The following is a 23,031-nucleotide window of genomic DNA, read 5'->3' on the forward strand; positions in this document are numbered from 1 at the left end:
GTGTGTTGGTTCTTTCATGCGCATAGACTCTTCTACTTAGGTTTTAAGAGGGGTCACTTTAATTTTCAAGTCGTCCTCCTGCTCCCCCCACTACCCACGTCCCTTTATCTTCATTTAGTGAGTCATTTAGGCCGGTTCCCCACAAACCCCCCACCCCTGCCTCCCAACACCCTCCTTGGAAATCTTCTGGAGCCACCCTGGTGTGCCTCCGTCTTCTCTCTCCTTCCCGCACCCCTTACCGGCGATCTCATTCTTGCCAGGCTGACACTTGCAATGGTGGGCATCAGGCCTCACTCAGTGGCCACCGTTTTTGAAGATTGGGGTGGCCCTGTCCCACTTCCCTGGAGGCAACTCGGGCCAATGGCATAGCCCTTGACCCGCGTGGGCAAGCATGCGGGTCTGCTGTTGTGGGGTATCTTCCCCCCAATTCCCTCCTCAGGCCTCCCTCCCTAGGAAAGCTTCACCCTGGCTGGGTCTCCATCACCTTTTATCATGATGTTTTAGTTTCTCCGCCCTCCAGCCAGTATAGTTTCACAATGGGAATGGCGTCACAGCTCTAGTCTGGGCGTTCTTTGTATTTGCCCATAATAGAAATGTTTTCTGAAAACTGATACTTTGCTCACTTAAGATTTCCAGGGACGGTGCCTTGGCCCATGTTTGTTGTTTTGTTTTGTTTTGTTTTGTTCGTGTTTTTCCTTTTTCATATGTATTTCTTTTCAGGTGAAGTAGAAATCCCCAATTTTCAAGAAGACGTATCTTTTCCCCAAGACATGTTAGCTGCTGTTTTCTCCTGTTGTTAACTAGCGCTTTTGTGAATCTCTCAACGTGTAGTAAGAGCCGGTTGATGTTTACTTCAGAACATCTTATTTTCTTGAAATCCATAAGCCAATGCTGCTGCTGCTCTTGCTGCTGCTGCTGCTGCTCTTGTTGCTGTTGTTGTTGTTCTCAAAGCACACCCCGGCCACCCTTTACGGAATCAAAAGCGTTAAAAAATATGTGTAATTATTTCCTGACCATGCCATTCCTCCTCCTCTCTCTGTCTCTCAGTCTCTCTTTCTCTGTCTCTCTCTCTCTTCCTGTCTGTCTACTTTTCTCTCTGTCTCTTTGCCTGTCTCTCTCACTGTGTCTGTCTTCTGTTTTACTCCCTTTTTTTGCCTTTCTGTCTCTCTCTCTCTGCCTGTCTGTCTCTCTCTCTGTCTGTCTGTTTCTCTCTGTCCGTCTCTGTCTTTATCTCTGTCTGTCTCTTTCTTTATCTCTGTCTCTCTGTCTCTGTGTGTCTCTCTCTCTGCCTGTCTCTCTCACGGTGTCTGTATTCTTTCTTTCTTTCTCTGCCTGCCTCTCTCTCTCTCTTTCTCTCTCTCTGTCTCTCTGTCAGTCTCATCTTTGTCTGTCTCTTTGTCTGTCTTTCTGTATCTCTCTTTCTTTCTTTTTCTTGCTGTCTCTGTCTCTGTCTCTCTGTCTCTCTCACTGTGTCTGTCTTCTGTCTTATTCTCTTTCTCTGGCTGTCTGTCAGTGTCTCTCTCTCTCTCTCCCTATCTGTCTGTCTCTCTCTCTCCCTGTTTGTCTGTTTTTTTCTCTCTCTTTGCCTGTCTGCCTCTCTGTTTCTGTCTCTCTGTCTCTCTCTCTCTGTGCCTGTCTTCTGTCTTACTGTCTTTCTCTTCCTGTCTGTCTCTCTCTCCTTGTCTGTTTCTCTCTGTCTCTGTCTGTCTTTCTCTCTCTCTGTCTGTTTCTGTCTCTCCCTCTGTCTGTCTATTTCTCTCTCTGTTTCTTTCCCTCTGTCTGTCTCTCTCTTTCTTTCTCTCTGTCTCTCCCTCTGTCTGTCTATTTCTCTCTCTGTTTCTTTCCCTCTGTCTGTCTCTCTCTTTCTTTCTCTCTGTCTCTCCAACTGTCTCTGTCTCTGTGTGTGTGTGTCTGCTTTCAGTCTTACCCTCTTTCTCTGCCTGTCTGTCTGTCTGTCAGTCTGTCTCTCTCTCTCTCTTTCTGTCTCTGTCTCTCTTTCCGTTTCTCTCTGTCTCTTTCCATCTGTGTCTTTCTCTGTGTCTTTATATCTCTGTCTCTCTCTGTCTTTCTCTCTTTGTGTATCTTTATGTCTCTCTGTCTGTCTCTCTGTCTCTGTCTCTGTGTCTCTCTCTCTCTCTTGCTCGATCACTCTCTGGCTCTCTCTATCTCCCGCCCTCTCTTTCTTGGCAAATAAGTTCAAGTACATCTAATCTAATCCATTACAACGGCCTGAATTCTTAACTTTAGACATCCCAGATTTGATCTCCCTACAAAATGCTGTACAGAACTGGAGAGTTGATTTCTGGACTTGGATACCTCATTGATACTACATATTAATAAATATCCAACCCAAAAATCTGGGGTTGCATCTAGCTCGACTGTCTCAAAAAATCATACCTCTGTTCACCTAGGATGCTGGGAGGGTTTTCTCAATGTGCATCTGCTCATGTCCTTCATGACCTATGACCAAGCCCTGTCCGTTTTGTCTGAAATATGTATCTGCAAACACTTCTCTCCATTTCCACAACTACCCATGGCCCACTGTGGAACCACTGGCTCTTTGAAAAAAAATCCCAGAAGTGGCTTTGGCTTTTTGGCTAGGAGGTCTAAACCTGCTGGGAACTTTCCTACCCAGGATTCAGTGTGAACAAAAGTGCTTCTGCTGGGGGCTGGGATCCTCGGGACCATGCTTGCTAGAACTGGATGAGTCTCTGGAAGGATGCACGGGACTCCACAAAGCTGACCTGTCCCACCGAGGTCAAATGGACACCTCTGCATTGGCCCGAGGCCTCCAACTTACATCACTGTCACCAACCATTACCTTCAGCATCCTTGTGAGCCTGCCCAAGACCCCAGCTCCGGGGAGACTCTTGGGAGCCTGGCCTTCCTCGGCTAAAGTCCAAAGGGATGGTGACTTCCACCCACAAGGTCCCCAGTGAACTGCAAAGATGTGGAGCGTAGGTCAGAGAGGGGACAAGGAGGGGAGATGTCCTGACAGGTAATGATTTCCCTAGGCTCTGGCCACCCCACTCACGTCCCACATACTGGGCACCCATGGGACACCACCGCTTTATCCCCTCTTCTGTCCACAGCCGCCCCAACCCCACCCCACAACCCAGGCACACATGCTGGAGGTTACAAAACCACATGGCCTGAATAGAGCCTGACGGAGCAAGAGCTCATTTCACGAAGTGGGGGGGTGGGTTGGGGTGGGGTGGGGTGGGGATTGTGTGTCTGTAGAGAGCCCGATTCTCCCTCATGGGTGGCTACAGGATACAAATGAATATCGCTTCTTGGGCAGAGGGGCTTCTTTAGGCCGCCACGTTTGTGGGACTGTCTCTCAAACCCTTCCTTGAGGCCACAAAATAGATTTCACCCCACCCATCATCGTTTCCCCGGGTGCTGGATGTATCCTGTCAAGAGACCGGAGCCTGACACGTTGAGTTAAACACCTGTATTGGCTTTCTGTGTTTGTTTGCTTCTGAGATGGAGTCTTGCTCTGTCCCCCCATGGCTGGAGTACAGTGGCGTGATCTCAGCTCACTGCAACCTCTGTCTCCTGGGTTAGAGTGATTCTCCTGCCTCAGCACCACCACGCCTGGCTCATTTTTTTGTTTTTAGTAGACACGGGATTTGACCCTGTTTCATTGGTTTTCACTGGGGATTCTGGATTTGAGTCACACCTCATTGTGTGCCATATAATGACTTCTTTTTTTTTTTTAAAGCACAATATATCTGCTTTATTTGAGTCGCTTTGTGTATCGTTATAATTGTGTTATAGATGAAGAAGAGGTATTAAACATGGTACTAATGATAGTGAAAGTGAAAAGAAAAGAAAGGCTATCTATTTTGTAGATAGAATAATGTTGCTCAGTATTTAGAGTTACCTAAATACGTCAGCATTTAAACTCCTCCTACTAAAAGCTTGCCAGTCTGAATAATCCTCCTTTAAACACAATTTTTGATATGGTTAAGGTTTTTAAGAATGTGACTCCGGCGGAATAGCTGGACAGACAATACACATTTAAAAAAGAACAGCACAAGGATCCATCAGACTTGGGAAAAAATCAAAAACAACACAAGCCTTATGAAGAACTGAGTTCTTAAAATATTATGGAGAACATAGCTATCGGAAGAGATGGCAATATTGGCAAGTTGATTGTTACATTGGTCAGCAATAGCTAGCATTTTTTTTTGGCAATCTTTCAGGCACTGCAACTACTACTGCAAAAGGATATATAATCCATTAAACAACATAATCACAAATCAAAAAATATTTTAGTAATATAATGTTTCATATTTAGAAGCAAATCAAGTGTTGAAACTCAACTGCTATAATAACTAACCCCAAAGATAACCGTATTTGACAAAAAAGCTTCCGCAGAGTTACTACTTCAGAATTATACTTTCTCTTGATATTTATTTTATTTTATTTTATTTTATTTTATTTTTATTTTATTTTTTTCTTGAGACGGTGTCTCACTCTGTCACCCAGGCTGGAGTGCAATGGCATAATCTTGGCTCACTGCAACCTCCGCTTCCCAGGTTCAAGCGATTATCCTTCCTCAGCCTCCTGAGTAGCAGGGACTACAGGCGCCTGCCACCATGCCCATCTAATTTTTATACTTTTAATATAGGCGGGGATTCACCATATGGTCTCGATCTCTTGACGTTGTGATCTGCCCGCCTTGGCCTCCCAAAGTGCTGGGATGACAGGCATGAGCCACCATGCCTGGCCTTCTCTTGATATTTAAACTTTTAAGTCAGTCCAGAGAAATACAATAAATGTCAACAGTAAGTATGGTGTTGAGGCAGAAGTAGGACCAAACTTTTTCGTATGTTATTCAGTTGATAACAATATGAACTGGGTAGTAATTTCCTATGTGTCTACTTATACACAAATACAAAAAATAAAACAGAGATACTGTTAAATAAAGGATACATTAAGTTCTTAATAATAACTCAATAAACTGGAACATTGTCAAAAAGCAACTAGTGAACTTTTTCAGTGTTTTTTTCTATTATCCAATAAGTGAATTATGCTATTCCTTTCCAATTTCCCAAGCACTTTTTGTCCCAATCACCATTTCTGTGTTCGAAGGAAAAGTAACAAATCAAGTAACAAAACTAAACAAGCAAACAAATAAAACACAACTACAGTATCTGCAAAAGTTTTGTAGAAGACTGAAACTGTTGAGTATAAGCATCTCGTATTCTATTATCATTAGTTAACTGAAGAGTTTGTTAAAGACATACATTTCATAAAAAAAGTTAGTTTGAACTTATTGACCAGTATGTAGCATTCCTAAGTATTAGTAACCAAATTCATGACAATAAAGAGCTATCTAACAAGAAAAATTTAGTGACTACCAGCACCATCAACAAGACTTTGTCTTTACAATTCATTACCACTTACCATGCATTGTAATGTCTAGGATTGACTCTGATAGCATTTTGAAAACAAGCTAACGCTTTGTCCAATTCTTCAATTAAGGCAAACTCTCTCCCTAATAAAGTATAGGCATAAGCATAATTTGGATCCACTTGGATAGCTCTCTGGAAGAATTTAATTGCAATATGGTGTTCCCGTTGTAGACTGAAACAGTTCCCTGCAGCACACCAGGCCTCTGGTGAATTTTTATCCATGTCTGTTAAGTCTTTTGACAGAAATGAAAGAGCGACATGTTTTTGAAGATGCCAAAGTGTTGTAGAGTAGATTTCCATGCCTTCGACCCTATAATTCTCAATCCTTCTAAACTCTGAGAATATTCTTTCAGCTTGCATGTACTCTGAAATCTCAAAATAGGACCTTCCAATTTGGCACAGTACCCAACCAGTATTGTAGTGATGAGAAGGTAAATGGCTCAAAATATTTATAGCTTCTTTGAAGGGGTATGAACATAAAGCTAAATAACCTTTCCCCCTTTCATGAAGAAGGCTCATCAAGCCTTCTGCTGCTGCTTTTTGTAGATTAAAAGCCTGAATCTGAGGTGTGATTGTGGATATTTCCTCTTCTGAATTGATGGAAGAGTCCAATTTTGTAATTTCCAGGTTGTCATTTATATTAGATTGAGTTATTCCTCCTTTATTAGTTTTACGTTTTGTTTTTCTGTTTGGGATTTTAGGTGGAAAATTCATTTTTAATTTCTTCCTATTCTCCTTGGTTGTGGAACTGTCACTAGTAAAGAGTCATGAACTTCTTCAATGCAGTGCATTTGGGGGAGGTGTCATAGTGGAGCTCATTACCTGAAGTGTTGTAGTTATTTATGGACCAGAACTTTCTGTTAGTGAAAGAATTGGAGTTATCTCTCGGCTATTTCCACTCTGCGAGAAGACAGACTTTGCTCCAGTTTGGCCAATTCTGGCAACAGACTTTTTTGAAGGGGCTCTGGTTGATGGCACTTCAATTACAGAAGGTATATTAGTGTAGTTTTGTAAATAAGATCCATCTCCAGGACTTGGGGTTTCTAATGGCAAAATCCCAAAACTTGGGGTAAATGGACTAAGAGCTGCTGGTCCTGTTAATAAACTTCGACCAGTTTTTGGTTTATTTTGACCCTGTTATATAATATGGAAGTTCCTGTTCCCAGTGGGACAGTTTCAGGTAAAATTACAGCTGAATCAATAAAAGACACTGGGGAATCTGTATTCAAGGAGTACTTTGAATTGGAAGATTCTAAATTGACTCTGTTTAATTCAGTTGTGTCCTGGGGTGTTTCCATAAGAATGGTCTCAGGCTGTCTGTGACATAAACTGTGAATAGGTACTTGTGTTGTGCAAGAGTTGGGCAGACAGTTGCTAAAGTTCTGTAAAGATGTGAATTTAAATGTTTGGTCAGGATCTGGCTTTTCACCTATTTCACATAATGATTCAAAGGGATACCAGAGGAAAGGATTTAAACTAAGTCTCTTGTGGTAACATTCTTATCCTTTGGCAAGCCGATCTGTCTTGCAATATACACGTCCCAACAATGGAAGGGGAAAGCAAACTGAATCACCAAACTCAGTAACAATATCGCCATGGCTTTTCTGCTTATTACACACTCCACCAGATAATATTTGTTCCCAGTCTGCAAGCTTACTGAGATCAACACAACATTTTGCAAGCAGGTATTTGCATTGCGGTGTAGGACAACGGTGTCTTTTCAAGAGTCTATATGCTTTATAGGCCTTTCCTGGGAGGTAAGAACAGGTCGCCATTAAAAACAAGGCTTCTTCTGAGTGTACTTCTGCATAAAGGCATTCTGTGAGGAAAACCCCATCTCGGTAAGCATAGTGGTTTAGTCCTTGCCATATAGCAGCCTGGAAGGGTTCCTGCAGCACTGTCATCCTCGAGGCAAAGGCCCAATTTCTGCAGTGCCTCAGGAAACCCCCACCCCACCCACCCCCCTCCCCCCTGTAGAGGCTCCGGCCCGGCCAGCCTCGGCTCATTTAAATTCGCCAGTTACCGGGGGATGGGGGTGGCCGAGCCAGAATGACTTCTTTATCCTGCCGACTCTGGAAAGCCCGGCCACTTGTGATCCATTGCAAAGCGAAGGTCACCTCATTTTTGGGAAACAGATCCACTCCCAAGTTCATTGGAGGGATGTGGCATGTAGGACGAAGGACTCTCTTCCTTCTGATTTGGTCTGCACAGCGGGGCCTAGGGCTGGGGTCCTCTCTGTGAGGACCGCTGACTCCCTCTACCTTGGGTTCCATTGGCCCCACCCTGGGACATGGGTCTTGGCAGATTCTGGCCCTTCCTGGCCCTTAAGTTGCTGTCAGAAACCCCATCTCGTGTTCGGATGCCCCGAATAACTTTGGCTCATGCCTCTCTGGAAACATTGGAAATCTCTCCTCTACACATGGTCACCTAAAACCCCAGGAGCTCGGGACACACGTCTGCCATCCACCTCACTGCTTTGGGAGAGAATGCTGAGAGTCTCTTGCCAACTCTCTCTTGACTTGAGTTCTTCATGGATGTGTGGTTAAGACGTAGTGAGACCAGATGTATTAACTCAGGCCAGGTGTTGGTGGCTCACGCCTGTAACCCCAACACTTTGGGAGGCCGAGGCTTTTGGATCCCTTGAGGAATAGCCTAACCCTGGGGAGGTTGAGGCTGCAGTGTGTGAGCCATAATGGTGTAATTTGGATCCAGCAGTTTTCTAAACAGTCATTTTGTAGAATCTGCAAAGAGATATTTCTGAGCCCATTGAGGCCTATGGTGAAAAGGGAAATATTTTCAAATAAAAAGAAAACAGAAGCTTTCTGAGAAACTTCTTTTTGATGTGTGTATTCATCTCACAGTGTTGAAACTTTTTTTTATTGAGCAGTTTGGAAACAGTCTTTTTGTAAAATCTGCAAAGGGATATTTCTTAGCCATTTGAGGCCTAAGGTGAAAAAGAGATATCTTCACATAAAAACTAGACAGAAGCATTCTGAGAAAGTACTTTCTGATGTGTGCATTCATCTCACAGAGTTGAACCTTTCTTTTGTTTGAGCAGTTTGGAAACAGTCTTTTTTTAAAATATGCAAATGGATATTTGTGAGCCCTTCACAGCCTATGATGAAACAGGAAGTACCTTGACATAAAAACTAGACAGAATCTTTCTGAGAAAATGCTTTGCAATGTGGGCTTTCATCTCACAGAGTTGAACTTTTCTTTTGATTGAGCAGTTTCAAAACAGTCTTTTTGTAGAATCCACAAATGGATATTTGCAGTGCTTTTAGGCCTATGGTGAAAACGGAAATATTTTCACAAAAACACTAAAAAGCAGCTTTCTGAGAACCTTCTTTGTGATGCCTGGATTCATATCACAGCGCAGAACTTTTCTTTTGATTGAGAAGATTGGAAACAGTATTTTTGTACAATCTGCAAATGGATATTTCTGAGCCGTTTGATGCCTGTAGTGAAAAAGAATTATCTTCATATAAAAACTAGACAGAATCATTCCGAGAAACTTCTTCCTGATATGTGCATTCATCTCACAGAGTTGAACCTTTCTTTTCATGGAGCAGTTTGGAAACAGTCTTTTTGTAGTATCTGCAGAGGGATATTTGTGAATGGTTTAAGGACTATGGTGAAAAAGGAAATATCTTCACATAAAAGCTAGACAGAAGCATTCTGAGAAACTTCTTCTTTATGTGTGCATTCATCTCACATAGATGAATCTTTCTTTTCATTGAGCAGTATGGAAAGAGTCTTTTGGTTCAATCTGCAAAGGGATATTTCTGAGCAGTTTGAGGCCTATGGTGAAAAAGTAATATCTTCACATAAAAACTAGACAGAAGCATTCTGAGAAACTTCTTTTTTATGTGTGCATTCATCTCACCGGGTTGAAACTTTCATTTCATTGAGAAGTTCAGAAACACTCTTTTTGTAGAATCTGAAAGGGATAATTTTGAGTCCATTGAGGCCTGTGGTGAAATAAGAAATATCGTTACATAAAAACTAGACAGAAGCTTTCTGAGAAACTTCTTTGTGATGTGTGCTTTCATCTCACAGAGTTGAACTTTTCTTTTGATGGAGCAGGTTGGAAACAGTCTTTTTGTAGAATCTGCAAATGGATATTTGCAAAGTTTTATGCCTATGGTGAACAGGAAATATTTTCACATAAAAACTAAACAGAAGCATTCTGAGAAACTTCTTTGTGATGTGTGCATTCATGTCACAGGGTTGAAACTTTCCTTGGATTAAGCAGTTCAGAAAGAGTCCTTTTGTAGAATCTGCAAAGGGATATTTGTGAGCCCATTGAGGCCTATGGTGAAACAGGAAATGTCTTCACATAAAAACTAGACAAAAGCTTTCTGAAAATCTTCTTTGTACTGTGTGCTTTCATCTCAAAGAGTTGAACCTCTCTTTTGATTGAGCAGTTTGGAAACACTCTTTTTGTAGAATCTGCAAAGGGATATTTGGAGTGATTTGAGGCCTATGGTGAAAAAGGAAATATCTGCACATAAAAACTAGACAGAAACTTCTGAGAAACTTCTTTGTGATGCGTGCTTTCATCTCAGATTTGGACCTTCCTTTTCATTGAGCAGTTTGGCAACAAGTCATTTTGTAGAATCTGCAAAGGGATATTTGTGAGCAGTTTGCGGCCTATGGTGAGAAAGTAAATATCTTCACATAATACCTAAACAGAAGTATTTTGAGAAGACTCTCTGTGATGTTTGCATTCATCTCACTGAGTTGAAACTTTCTGTTCATTGAGCAGTGTGGAAACATACTTTCTGTGCAATCTGCAAAGGAATATCTGTTTGCGGTTTGAGACCTATGGGGAAAAAATAATATCTTCACATAAAAACAAGACAGAAGCATTCTGAGAAACTAATTTTTTATGTGTGCATTCATCTCACAGAATTGAACCTTTCCTTTGATGAAGCAGTTCGGAAAGAGTTTTTTGTGGAATCTGAAAAGGGATAGTTGTGATCCCTTTGAGGCCTAAGGTGAAATAGGAAATATCTTCACATAAAAACTAGACAGAAACTTTCTGAGAAACTTCTTTGTGACGTGGGCTTTCATCTCAAAGATTTGAACCTTTATTTTGATTGAGCAGCTTGGAAAGACTCTTTTTCTAGTATCTGCAGAGGGCTATTAATGAGCAGACTGAGGCCTATAGTGAAAAAGGAAATGGCTTCTCAAAAAAACTAGACAGAAGCATTATGAGAGACTGCTATGTAATGTGTGCATTCATCTCACCATGTTAAATCTTTCTTTTGATTGAGCTGTTTGGAAACACTCTTTTTTGTAGCATCTGCAAGGGTATACTTCTGAGCCCTTTGAGGCCTATTTTGAAATATGAAATATCTTCACATATAAATTAGACAGAAGGTTTCTAAGAAACTTCTTTGTGATGTGTGCTTTCACCTCACAGAGCTGAACCTTTCTTTTGATTGAGCAGTCGGAAACACTCTTTTTGTAGAATCTGCAAGTAGATATTTGGAGCGCTTTGAGGCCCATGGTGAAAAAGGAAATATCTTCACAAAAAACTAAACAGAAGTTTTCTGAGAAACTTCTTTGGGATGTCTGCATTCATCCCACACATTTGAACCATTCTTTTGATTGCTATGGTGAAAAAGGAATCTTCTTCATATAAAACTATACCAAAGCATTCTGAGAAACTTCTTTGTGATGTGTGCTTTCATCTCACAGAGTTTAACCTTTGTTTTCATTGTGCAGTTTGGAAACAGTCTTTTTGTAGAATCTGCAAAGGGATGTTTGTGAGCAGTTTGAGGCCTATGGTGAAAAAGGAAATACCTTCACATAAAAACCAGACAGAAGCTTTTTGAGAAACTTCTTTGTGATGTTTGCATTCATCTCCCAGAGTTGAATCTTCCTTTTCATTGAGCTGTTTAGAAACAGTCTTTTTGCACAATCTGTAGAGGGATACTTCTGAGTGGTTTGAGGCCTATGGTGAAAAAGAAATATCTTCACATAAAAATCAGACAGAAGCATTCCTGGAAACTTCTCTGTGATGTGTGCGTTCATCCCACAGATTTGAAACTTTCATTTCATTCAGTAGTTTGGAAAGAGTCTTTTCATATAATCTGCAAAGGGATTTTTCTGAGCCCTTTGAGACCTATGGTGAAATAGGAAATATCTTCACATAAAAACTAGACAGAAGATTTTTAAGAAACTTCTTTGTGATGCTTGCGAACCTTCTTTTTGATTGAGCAGTTTGGAAACAGTCCTTTTGTAGAATCTGCAAAGGGATATTTCTGAGCCTTTTGAGTCCTATAGTGAAATAGAAAATGTCTTCACATAATAACTAGACAGAAGCATTCTGAGAAACTTCTTTGTGATGTGTGCTTTCATTTCACAGAGTTGAATGTTTCCTTTGATTGAGCACTTTGGAAACACTCTTTTTGTAGAATCGGTAAATGGATATTTGGAGTGCTTTGAGGCATAAGGTGAAAAAGGAAGTATCTGTACCTAAAAACTAGACAGAAACTTTCTGAGAAACTTCTTTGTGATGCGTGATTTCATCTCACAGATTTGAACATTTCTTTTCCTTGAGCAGTTTGGGAACAAGTCATTGTATAGAATCTGCAAATGTATATTTGTGAGCGGTTTGATGCCTATGCTGAAAAACTGAATATTCACGTAAAAACCAGACAGAAGATTTTAGAGATAACTTTTTGTGATGTTTGCATTCATATCAAAGAGTTGAACCTTTCTGTTCGTTGAAGAGTTTGGAAACATTCTTTTTGTACTATCTGCAAAGGAATATTTCTGAGTGGTTTCAGGCCTGTGGTGAAAAAGAAATATCTTCACATAAAAACTGGACAGAAGCATTCTGAGAAACTTCTTTTTTATCTGTGCATTCACCTCACAGAGTTGATCCTTTCTTTTCATTGAGCAGTTTGGAAACAGTCTTCTTGTAGTATCTGCAAAGGGATATTTGTGATCCCCTTTAGGCCTATGGAGAAATAGGAAATATCTTCACATAAATACTAGACAGAATCTTTCTGAGAAACTTCTTTGTGATGTGTGCTTTCATCCTACACAGTTGAACCTTTGTTTTGATTGATCACTTTGGAAACAGTCTTTTTGAAGAGTCTACAAATGGATATTTGGAGAGCTTTGAGGCCTAAGGTCAAAAAGGAAATATATTCACATAAAAACTAGACAGAAGCATTTTGAGAAACTTCTTTGTGATGTGAGCTTTCATTTCAGAGAGTTGAATCTTTCTTTTGTTTGAGCAGTTTGGAAATAGTCTTTTTGTAAAATCTGCAAAGGGATATTTCTGAGCCATTTGAGGTCTATGGTGAAAACGAAATATCTGTACATAAAAAGTAGATAGAAGCATTCTGAAAAACTTCTTTGTGATGTGTCCATTCATATCACAGAGTTCAACCTTTCTTTTGATTGAGCAGTTTGGAAACAGTCGTTTTGTAGAATCTGCAACGAGATATTTGTGAGCTCTTTATGGCCTGTGATGAAATACGAAATATCTCCACATAAAAACTAGACAGAACATTTCTGAGAAACTTCTTTGTGATGTGTGCTTTCTTCTCACAGTACTGAACCTTTCTTTTGATTGAGCAGTCTGGAAAGTCTTTTTGTAGAATCTGCTAATGGATATTTGGAGCTATTTGAGGCCCATGGTGAAAAAGGAAGAATCTTCTCATAAAAACTAGACAGAAGATTTCTGAGAAACTTCTTTGTGATGTGTGAATTCATGTCACAGAATTCAACCTTTCTTTCGATTGAGCAGTTTGGAAACAGTCTTTTGTAGAAGCTGCAAAGGGAAATTTCTTAGCCTTTTGTGGCTTATGGTGAAAAAGAAATATCTTCACATAAAAACTAGACAGAAGCTTTCTGAGAAACTTCTTTGTGATGTGCCCATTCATCTCACAGAGTTAAACTTTTCTTTTGATTTAGCAGTTTGGAACATGTATTTTCTTAGAATCTGCAAATGGATAATGGTGAGCCCCTTATGGCCTATGTTGAAATATGAAATATCTTCACATAAAAACTAGATAGAAGCTTTCTGAGAAACTTCTTTGTGATGTGCACTTTCCTCTCACAGAGTTGAACCTTTCTTTTTATGGGGTGGTTTGGAAACAGTCTTTTTGTAGAATCTGCAAATGGATATTTGGAGCATTTTGAGGCCTATAGTGGAAAAGGAAATATCTTCACATAAAAACTAGACAGTAGCTTTTTGAGAAAACTATTTGTGACATTTCCATTCATCTCTAATAGTTGACCATTTCTTTTCATTGAGCAGTTTGGAAACAGTCTTTTTGTACAAACTGCAAAGGGATATTTCAGAGTGGTTTGAGGCCAATGGTGAAAAATAAATATCTTCACATGAAAACTAGACAGAAGCATTTTGAGAAACTTCTTTGTGATATGTGCATTCATCTCACAAATTTGAACGTTTCTTTTGATTTAACAATTTGGAGAAAGTCTCTTGGAAGTATAAGCGGAGTTATATTTGTGAGCAGTTTAAGGCCTATTGTGCAAAAGGAAATGCCTTCATATAAAAAGTAAACAGAAGCTTTTTGAGAAACTTCTTTGTGATGTGTGCTTTCATCTCACAAAGTTCCACCTTTCTTTTGATTGAGAAGTTTGGAAACATTCTTTTTGTAGAATCTGCAAATGGATATTTGGAACAATTTGAGTCCTATGGTGAAAAAGGGAATATGTTCACATAAAAACTAGACAGAAGTATTCTGAGAAACTTCTTTGTGATGAGTCCATTCATCTCACAGAGTTGAAACTTTCTTTGATGGATCAGTTTGGAAACAGTCTTTTTGTAGTATCTGCAGAGTGATATTTTTGAGCGGTTTAAAGACTATAGTGAAAAAGGAAATATCTTCACATAATAACTAGACAGAAGCATTTTGGGAAACTTCTTTGTGATGCGTGCATTCATCTCACAATGTTGAACGTTTCTTTTGATTTAGCAATTTGGAGAAAGTCTCTTGGAAGTATAAGCGGAGTTATATTTGTGAGCAGTTTAAGGCCTATGGTGCCAGAGGAAATACCTTCATATAAAAAGTAGACAGAAGCTTTCTGAGAAACTTCTTTGTGATATGTGCTTTTGTCTCACAGAGTTGCGCCTATCTTTTGATTGAGCAGTTTGGAAACATTCTTTTTGTAGGATCTGCAAATGGATATTTGGAGCAATTTGAGTCCTATGGTGAAAAAGGAAATATGTTCACATAAAAACTAGACAGAAGAATTCTGAGAAACTTCTTTGTGATGAGTCCATTCATCTCACAGAGTTGAAACTTTCTTTGATGGACCAGTTTGGAAATAGTCTTTTTGTAGTATCTGCAGAGGGATATTTTTGAGTGGTTTAAAGACTATGGTGAAAAAGGAAATATCTTCACATAATAACTAGACAGAAGTATTCTGAGAAACTTCTTTGTGATGTGTGCATTCATCTCACAGAGTTGAACCTTTCTTTTGATTGAGCACTCTGGAAACAGTCTTTTTGTAGAACCTTCAAAGGAATATTTGTGAGCCCTTTATGGCCTCAGGTGAAATGGAAATATCTTCACATACAAACTAGAGAAAAGCTGTCTGAGTAACTTCTTTGCTATGTGTGCTTTCATCTCAGAGAGTTAAAAATTTGTTTTGATTGATCAGTTTGGAAACAGTCTTTTTGTAAAATCTGCAAATGGATATTTGGATCACTTTGAGGCCTATGTTGAGAAAGGAAATATCTTCACATAAAAACAAGACACAAGATTTCTGAGAAACTTCTTTACTATATGTGCATCCATCTCACAGGGTTGAACCTTTCTTTTGATTGAGCAGTTTGGAAACAGTCTTTTTGTAGAATCTACAAAGGGATATTTCTGAACGGTTTTATGCCTATGGTGAAAAAGAAATATCTTCACATAAAAACTAGACAGAAGAATTATGAGAAATTAATTTATTATTTGTGCATTCATCTCACAGAGTTGAAACTTTCTTTTCATGGAGCAGTTTGAAAACTGTCTTTTTGTAGAGTCTGCAAAGGGACATTTGTGAGCTCTTTGAGGCTTATATTGAAATAGAAAATATCTTCACAAAACAAGTAGACAGAAGCATTATGGGAAACTACTTTGTGATGTGTGCTTTCATCTCTCAGATTTGAATCTTTATTTTCATTGAACAGTTTGGAAACTCTCTTTTTGTAGATTCTGCAAAAGGATATTTGGAGGGCTTTGAGACCCATGGTGAAAAAGGAAATATTTTCACTTAAAAACTAAATAGAAGCTTTCCAAAAAACTTCTTTGTGATGTGCATATTCATGTCACAGAGTTGAACCTTTCTTTTCATTGAGCAGTTTGGAAACCATCTTTTCGTACAATCTGCAAAGGGATATTTCTGAGTGGTTTGAGGTCTATGGTGAAAAAAGAAATATCTTAGCATAAAAATTACACAGAGGCATTCTGAGAAACTTCTTTTTCATGTATGCATTCATCTCCCAGGGTGGAACGTTTCTTTTCATTGAGAAGTTCAGAAACAGTCTTTCTGTAGAATCTGCGAAAGGATATATGTGAGCCCATTGAGGGCCATGGTGAAATAGGAAACATCTTCACAGAAAAACTAGACAGAAGCATTCTGAGAAACTTCTTTGTAATGTTTGCATTCATCTCACAGAGTTGAAACTTTCTTTTGATTGATCCGTTTGGAAACAGTCTTTTTGAAGATTCTGCAAATGGATATTTGGAGTGCTTTGTGGCTTGTGCTGAAAAACTAAATATCTTCACATAAAATCTAGTGAGAATCTTTCTGAAGAACGTCTTTGTGATGTGTGCTTTTATCCCACAGAGTTGAACTTTCTTTTCATTGAGCAGTTTGGAAGCAGTCTTTTTGTATTATATGCAGAGGGATATTTGGGAGCGGTTTAAGCCTATGGTGAAAAAGTAAATATCTTCACATAAAAACTAGACAGAAGCATTCTGAGAAAGTTCTTTGTGATGTGTACATTCATCACACAGAGTTGAAAATTTCTTTTGATTGAGAAGTTTGGAAACTGTCTTTATGTCCAATCTGCAAAGGGATATTTCTTAGACGTTTGAGGCCTATGGTGAAAAAGAAATATCTTCACATAAAAACTAGACAGAAGCTTTCTGAGAAACTGCTTTGTGATGCATCCATTAATCTCATACAGTTGAAATTTTCTTTTGATGGAGCAGTTTGGAAAGAGTCTTTTTGTAGATTCTGTAAAGGGATATTTGTTATCCCTTTATGGCCTAACGTGAAATAGGAAATATCTTCCCATTAAAACTAGACAGAAGCTTTCTGAGAAACTTACTTGTGATGTGTGATTTCGCCTCACAGAGTTGAAACTTTCCTTTGTTAGAGCAGTTTGGAAAGAGGCCTTTTGTAGGATCTGCAAAGAGATATTTTTGAGCCCACTGAAGCGTATGGTGAAAAAGGAAATATCTTCACATTAAAACTAGAAAGAAACCATCTGAGAAACTTGTTTGTGATGTGCACTTTCTTTTCACATGTTGAACGTTTCCTTTGATTAAGCAGTTTGGAAAGAGTCTCTTTGGACAATCTGCAAAGGCATATTTATAAGCCCATTGAGGCCTATGTTGAAATATGAAATATCTTCACATAAAAACTAGACAGAAGCTTTCTGAGAAACTGCTTTTTGGTGAGTGCTTTCATCTTGCAGAGTTGAACCTTTCTTTTGATTGAGCAGTTTGGAAACAGTCTTTTTGTAGTATCTGCAGAGGGATATTTGTGAGCAGTTTAAGGCATATGATGAAAAAGGAAATATCTTCACATAAAAACTAGACAGAAGCATTCTGAGAAACTACTTTGTGATGTTTGCATTCATCTCACAGAGTTTAATCTTTCTTTTGATTGAGCAGTTTGGAAACACTCTTTTTGTAGAATCTGCAAATGGATATTTGGAGTGCTTTGAGGTCTATGGTGAAAAAGGAAATATCTTCACATAAAAACTAAATAGAAGCGTTCTGAGAAACGTCTTTGTGATGTGTGCATTCATCTCAGTGTTGAACCTTTGTTTTGGCTGAGCAGTTTGGAAACTGTATTTTTGTACAATCTGCAACGGGATATTTCTGAATGGTTTGAGGCCTATGGTGAAAAAGAAATGTCTTCACATAATAACTAAACAGATGAACTTTGAGAAACTTTTTTGTGATGTGTCCATTCCTTGCACAGAGTTGAACCTTTCTTTTCATTGATCTGTTCAGAAACCGTCTTACTATAGAATCTGCAAAGGGATATTTGTCAGCCCTTTGAGGCCTAAAGTGAAATAGGAAATATCTTCACATAAAAACTAGACAGAACATTCTGAGAAACTTCCTTATGATGTGTGCTTTCTTCTCACAGAGTAGAAGCTTTCTTTTTATTGAGCAGATTGGAAACAGTCTTTTTGCAGTATCTGCAGTGGGATATATCTGAGCGTTTTGAGGCCTATGGAGATAAAGAAATATCTTCACATAAAAAATAGACAGAAGCATTCTGAGAAACTTATTTCTGACGTGTGTATTAATCTCACAGAGTAGAACCTTATGAATGCACAATTCAGAAACAGTCTTTTTCTACTATCTGCAGAGGGATATTTGTGTGCGGTTTGCAGCCTATGGTGAAAAAGTAAATATCTTCACAGAAAACTAGACAGAAGCATTCTGAGAAACTTCCTTATGACGTGTGCTTTCTTCTCACAGAGTAGAAGCTTTCTTTTGATTGATCAGTTTGGAAGCAGTCTTTTTGTAGAATGTGCAAAGGGATATTTTTGAGCCCTTTGAGGCCTATGGTGAAATAGGAAGTATCCTCATATGAAAACTAGACAGAAACTTTTTCAGAAACTTCTTTGTGATTTTTTCCATTCATCTGATAGAGTTGAACCTTACTATTCATAGAGCAGTTTGGAAACGGTATTTTTGTGGAATCTGCAAAGGGATAGTTTTGAGCCCTTTGAGGACTATGGTGAAATAGGGAATATCTTCACATAAAAACTATACAGAAGCATTCCGAGAAAGTTTTTTGTGATGTGTGCATTTATCCCAAAGAGCTTAACCTTTCTTTTGATTGAGCAATTCGAAACAGTATTTTTTGGGAATCTGCAAAGGGATATTTGTGAACCCTTTGAGGCCTACGGTGGAATAGGAAATATCTTCACATAAAAACTAGACAGAAGTTTTATGCAAAACAACTTTGTGATGTGTGCTTTCATCTCACAGAGTTGAACTTTTCTTTTGATTGAGCAGTTGGGAAACAGTCTGCTTGTAGAATCTGCAAAGGGATATTTTTTTCTTATTTTTTATTTATTTTTATATTTATTTTTATTTTATTATTATTATAGTTTAAGTTTTAGGGTACATGTGCACAATGTGCAGGTTAGCTACATATGTATACATGTGCCATGCTGAGGTGTTGCACCCATTAACTTGTCATTTAGCATTAGGTATATCTCCTAATGCTATCCCTCATCCCTCCCCACATCCCACAACAGTCCCCAGAGTGTGATGTTCCCCTTCCTGTGTCCATGTGTTCTCATTGTTCAATTCCCACCTATGAGTGAGAATATGCGGTGTTTGATTTTTTGTTCTTGCGATAGTTTACTGAGAAAGATGATTTCCAATTTCATCCATGTCCCTACAAAGACATGAACTCATCATTTTTTATGGCTGCATAGCTTCAAGGAGAATAAAATACCTAGGAATCCAACTTACAAGGGACGTGAAGGACCTTTTCAAGGAGAAATACCAACCACTGCTCAATGAAATAAAAAAAGGATACAAAGAAATGTAAGAACATTCCTTGCTTATGGTTAGGAAGAATCAATATCATGAAAATGGCCATACTGCCCAAGGTAATTTATAGATTCAACGCCATCCCCATCAAGCTACCAATGACTTTCTTCACAGAATTGTAAAGGGATATATGAGAGTGCTTTGAGGCCTATGGTGAAACAGGAAATATCTTCATATAAAAACTAGACAGAGGCTTTCTGAGAAACTCCTTTGTGGTGTGTTCTTTCATTTCAGAATTGAACCATTCTTTGGATTGAGCAGTTTGGAAACAGTCTTTTCGTATGATATGCAAATGGATATTTCGTGGGCATTGAGGCCTATGGTGAAAAAGGAAATATCTTCACATGAAAACTAGACAGACGCTTTTCTGAGAAACTTTTTTGTGACGTTTGCATTCACCTCACAGAGTTGAAACTTTCTTTTCATTGAGTAGTTAGGAAATAGTGTTTTTGTTCAATATGCAAAGGGATATTTCTGAGCGGTTTGAGCCCTATGGTGAAAAAGAAATATCTTCACATGAAACCTAGATAGAAGCATTCTGAGAATCGTATTTGTGATGTGCTCATTCATCTCACAGTGATGAAACTTTCTTTAGACAGAGGAGCTTGGAAAAAGTCTTTTTATAAAATCTGCAAAGGGATATTTGCGAGCACTTTGAGGCCTACGGTGAAATAGGAAATATCTTCACATAAAAACTAGACAGAAGCATTCTCATAAACTTCTTTGTGATGTGTGTGCTCATCTCATGGAGTTAAAACTTTCTTTTGACTGAGCAGTTTGGAAACAGTCTTTTTTTAGAATATGCATAGGGATATTTTTGAACCCATTGAGGCTTATGGTGAAATAGGAAATATCTTCACATAAATCTAGATAGAAGCTTTCTGAGAAACTTCTTTGGGATGTGTGCTTTCCTCTCACACAGTTGAACCTTTCTTTTGATTGAGCAGTTGGGAAACTGTTTTTTGTAGAATCCAGAAAGGGATATTTGTGAGCCCTTTGAGGTTTATGGTGAAACAGGAAATATCTTCACATAAAAACTAGACAGAAGCTTTCTGAGAAACTTCTTTGTGATATGTGCATTCATCTCACACAGTTGAACTTTCCTTTGATTTAGCAGTTTAGAAGCAGTATTTTTGTAGAATCTGCAAGTGGATATTTGCAGCACTTTGAGGCCTATTGTGAAAAAGAAATATCTTCCCATAAAAATTAGACAAAAGATTTCTAAGAAAATTCTTTGTGATGTGTGCATTCATATCACGGAGTTGAACATTTGTTTTGATTTTGAGCAGTTTGGAAACAGTCTATTCATAGAATATGCAAATGGATATTTGTAGCACTTTGAGGCGAGTGGTGAAAAAATTCCTCTCACAGAGTTTAACCTTTCTTTTGATTGAGCAGTTTTGAAACAGTCTTTTTGTAGAATCTGCAAGGGGTAATTCTGAGCACTTTGAGGCCTATTCTGAAAAAGGAAATATCTACACATAAAATTAGACAGAAGCTTTCTAAGAAATTTTTGTGATGTGTGCTTTCATATCACAGAGTTGAGCCTTTCTTTTGATTGAGCAGTTTGGAAACAATCTTTTTGTGGAATCTGCAAATGGGTATTTGGAAGGATTTGAGGCCTATGGAGAAAAAGGAAATATCTTCACATAAAAACAAGACAGAAACATTCTGAGAAACTTCTAGGGATGTGTGCTTTCGTCTCACACAGTTGAAGGTTTCTTTTCATTGAGCAGTTTGCAAACAGTCTTTTTGTAGAATCTGCAAAGGGATATTTGTGAGCAGTTTGAGGCCTATGGTGAAAAAGTTAATATCATCACATAAAAACTAGACCAAGGCATTCTGAGAAACTTCTTTGTAATGTTTTCATTCACGTCACAGAATTGAAGTTTCTTTTCAATGAGCAGTTTGGAAACAGTCTCTTTGTGCAATCTGCAAAGGGATATTTCTGAGTGGTTTGAAGCCTATGCTGAAAAAGAAATATCTTCACATAAAAAACAGACAGAAGCATTCTGAGAGTCTCCTTTGTGATGTGTGCATTCATCTTACAGATTTAAACATTTCTTTTGATTGAGGAGTTTGGAAAAAGTCTTTTTGTATAATCTGCAAAGGGATGTTTGTGAGCCCTTTGAGGCCTATGGTGAAAAAGGAACTATCTTCACATAAAAACTAGACACATATTTCTGAGAAACTTTTTTGTGATGTGCACTTTCATCTCACAGAGTTGAACCTTTCTTTTGATTGAGCAGTTTGGAAAAAGTCTTTTAGTGAATGTGCAATTGGATATTTGGAGCGCTTTGAGGCCTATGGTGAACAAGGAAATATCTTCACATAAAAACTAGACAGAATCTTTCTGAGAACCTTGTTTGTGATGTGTGCATTCATCACACAGAGCTGAATGTTTCTTTTGATTGAGCACTTTGTAAACAGTCTTTTTAAAGATTCTGCCAAAGGATATTTGTGAGCCCTTTCAGGCTTATGGTGAAAAAGGAAATATCCACTAATAAAATCTGGACAGAATCTTTCTGTGACACTTCTTTGTGATGTGCACATTCAATTCACAGAGTTGAACCATTATTTTCATTGAGCAGTTTGGAAACAGTCTTTTTGTAGAATCTTCAAAGGGATATTTTTAAGTGATTTATGGCTTAAAGTGAAAAAGGGAATATCAACAAATAAAATCTAGACAGAAGCTTACTGAGACACTTTTTTGTGATGTGAGCGTTCATCTCGCAGAGTTGAAAATTTCTTTTGATTGAGCAGTTTGTAAATTGTCTTTCTGTAGAATCTGCAAAGGGATATTTTTAAGCAGTTTATGGCTTATGGTGAAAAAGGAATTATCCACAAATAAAATCTAGACAGAAGATTTCTGAGACACTTTTTTTTTGATGTGAGCATTCATATCACAGAGTTGAAACTCTCTTTTGATTAAGCAGTTTGTAAAGTGTCTTTTTGGAAAATCTGCAAAGGGATATTTGTGAGCGGTTTGAGGCCTAAGGTGAGAAAGTAAATATATTCAGGTAAAAACTAGACAGAATCTTTCTGAGAAACTTCTTTGTGATGTCAGCATGCATCTCACAGTTTGGAACTGATCTTTTGATTGAGCAGTTAGGAAACAGTCTTTTTGTAAAATCTGCAAAGGGACATTTGTGAAAGCTTTGAGGCTAATGGTGAAAAAGGAAATACATTCACATAAAAACAAGACAGAAGCTTTCTGAGACACCTCTATTTGACGTGTGCATTCATCTCAAGAGTTCAACCTTTCTTTTAATTGAGCTGTTTGGAAAGAGTCTTTTGTAGATCTATAAATGGATATTTGTGAGCGGTTTGAACCCTATGGTGAGAAGGGAATTGTCTACAAATACATACTAGAAAGAATTTTCCTGAGAAACTTCTTTGTGATGTCTGCATTCATCTCATGGAGTTGAACCTTTCTTTTGATTGAGCAGTTTGGAAACAGTCTTTTTGTAGAATCTTCAAAATGATATTTGTGAACGATTTGAGGCTTAGGTTGAAAAAGGAAATATCTTCACATAAAAAATAGAAACTTTCTGAGAAGCTTTTTTGTGATGTGTGCATTCATCTCACAGATTTCAACATTGCTGTTGATTGAGCAGTTTGGAAACGGTCTTTTTGTAGATTCTGCAAGGGGATATTTATGAGCAGTTTGAGGCTTATGGTGAAAAAGGAAATATCTACAAATAAAATCTACACAGAAACTTTCTGAGAAACTTCTTTGTCATGTGTGCATTCATTTCACAGAGTTGAACTTTTCTTTTGATTAAGCAGTTTGGAAACCTTCTTTTTGGAGCATC

The 23,031-nt window shown here is 38.4% G+C and overlaps 1 pseudogene; it reads right to left on the reverse strand.

Moving 5' to 3' along the window:
- Positions 1–5,411: 5,411 nt before the first annotated feature.
- On the reverse strand, positions 5,412–7,327 carry LOC134738944 (cell division cycle protein 27 homolog; annotated as a pseudogene).
- Between the last annotated feature and the right edge of the window lie 15,704 nt (positions 7,328–23,031).

This window comes from Pongo pygmaeus, chromosome 22 (assembly GCF_028885625.2).
Source record: "Pongo pygmaeus isolate AG05252 chromosome 22, NHGRI_mPonPyg2-v2.0_pri, whole genome shotgun sequence".
NCBI lineage: Eukaryota > Metazoa > Chordata > Mammalia > Primates > Hominidae > Pongo > Pongo pygmaeus.